Source organism: Solanum tuberosum, unplaced genomic scaffold (assembly GCF_000226075.1).
Source record: "Solanum tuberosum cultivar DM 1-3 516 R44 unplaced genomic scaffold, SolTub_3.0 scf00177, whole genome shotgun sequence".
NCBI classification, from domain to species: domain Eukaryota; kingdom Viridiplantae; phylum Streptophyta; class Magnoliopsida; order Solanales; family Solanaceae; genus Solanum; species Solanum tuberosum.
This window is the reverse complement of record NW_006239101.1, coordinates 1,116,353-1,118,878: the sequence shown is the minus strand read 5'-3', so window position 1 is coordinate 1,118,878 and position 2,526 is coordinate 1,116,353.

The window sequence follows — 2,526 nt, the reverse complement described above, 5'->3', positions numbered from 1 at the left end:
TTACTCCAGTTTATTTTATTTGAATTTGAACTTAATAGATTCAAAGTTCTACCTAGTCCATTTTGTTTACTAAATTCTAATCTTACTATTTTTGTACTTAGTGAATAATTGGTCAACACATATACACCGTATGAGTTAAAACTACTAGTTCGATAAATTCATAAAATTAATGTAATTGTATCCGCCCCGATTATAATTCTTAGTGAGAGTTTCTAGGGAAAAAATTGTTTAACCATAAGGTATGTGAAATTTATTGGGCGGACAAATACTTTCTCCATTTTTAAGTTTCAAACTCAAAATTTTTGATTAATGATCGAGGATTTTCTAAATTCAATCATGTGAATGATGATTTCAACCTCTTATAATATAGTCGTAATAAATTAACCAGCAAAAAAAAATGTACATGGTTTATATTATATATAATAAAATAGTACTAGGTACAAAAAAGTAAAGCAAAGACAATATAAAATATTCAAGGGTGGGAAAGGAATATTAGGTCATTAAAAGAAATATATGCCAACATTTTTGTGATATTGTAAAGAGGTACCCATGGCATATCCCTTATAAGATTCTAAACTTGCCAACCCACCCCTCCTATTTTTACTCTTTTTTCCTACTTTAAGATCACATTATCCCTACTTAAGTTACCTTCAATTTGCCTTCATGAACATCATCAATATCCCATCCTTATTAAGTTAATCAAATCCTCTAGGTGTAGTTTTCTTGAATTATTGTAAATTTTCGTTTGATGGAGGAAAAGGAAGAACTAAACATAAAAGACTGGGATCGTCATATCATAAAGATAATAAAAGGTAGACGCAAAAGATGGTTTTGGTGATGGTGCTTGGTGGGAATTATTATCATGAAGATTAATCTTGATTAGTCCCATGGAGTAAGGTAATGGACATGTTCTTCATGGTGTGGTGGTTAATTAAGGGCAACTTCTAATCCTTTGGCATTTGAGTCTCTTGATGGGCTCTAGGAATTTAATTATAGTAGTAAAAAGAAGACAATTATCTCAAAGGCAAGGCATATTCTATATGCTAATTAATCTTGTTCTTTACTTTGTTTTTATTGAGTTCTATTACTAAATGTTGTATGTGTATGTAATCTACTTAATATTATGTATTAGGCCTAATATGGCCAGAATAATGGTTTAGTGTTGTATAATGGTTTGATTGTGTGTTGTTTATGATTTGGTTTGTTTAAATTAATGCATTATGTTTTCCTAGGTTAATGTATGAAGTTTGTACTGCATTTGTGATTTGGTGGTTGTCTGATTTTTCATTTGGTGTTCGGTATCCACTTGAGACATGACTAGTATGAATTCACGCTCAGAAATCTCATCCATTTGAGGTCTGATTAGTCTAAATTCACGTAAGAAAGTCCACTTTGAAGTTAAAAACATGTTTTCTACCAAATGCAACTTCATTTCCAACGCTCAAATTCAGTCTTCTAATTAATGATTAAGGAATACTTATCATCCCGTCATAATCATTAATGATGGAATGACCTATTTTATTAGAATATATAGTCCTTTTTAATACACAACATATAAGAGTACTAACTCATCAAAATGGTTGCACATATCTTATGCTAATTAAGCATGTTAGAGTACCTAGTTTTTCTTCCCTTATGATGTAAGAAATAATTCCAAATTCACTAATCACTATATTAAGAGCAAGGATCTTATAAGTTTATTCCCTTAATCACAAAGGTACAAGTGGCAATATATTATACATGATAGGAAAAAAAGATGATGTCTACTTAGACTTAAAAATAATTTTCTTCCATTATTTTTCATTGGATGATAACGTATCTTTGAAATACATTGTAAGAGTAACATTGGATGTCATTCAAGCTAGTGCCAAAAAACATCTTTGCACAATCAAATTTTTCAAGAATAAATATAATACTAATAATGTATAAGATAATACAATGTGGTCATTATCTAGGCAATAAAGTAATAATTATTACTTCATGCCTTTGAACAATTGATTTGATGTTAATTACTTCATTAAACTAAATACCTACTTCATTAATCATTACTTTAAAAATTAATTGTCTCACTTATTAACCAAATAACAATAAAATGAACCATAAGAAATGCCAAAAAGTTGAGTGAAAGTGAAATAATTTTTCACTTTATTTGTAAATCAATATTTGACATTTTTTTTTATAAAAAAATGAACTTGAAGTTGTATTTCAGATTTATCTATTTTTTAGCTCAATTTTCACTTTTTAAATTGTATTTAAAACTATTCAAGCACGAATATTATTTCAAATATTCTATAAAAAAGAAAAACTTAATATGACTATTTCTTTAACACCAACTTCGTAAGTTACAAATAAGAATTTTTGATCAAAGTAAGCCATTATTAAAATTAATTTATCAAAATAATACGTTCTTTTGAAATTTTACAAAACTAGTATAAACGTAGTTCACAGTAACGTTTTAGGTTATATTTTATTTAAAAAAATTCAATAACAAAAAGACAAAATTCTGACAGAGTAAACAGACATAAA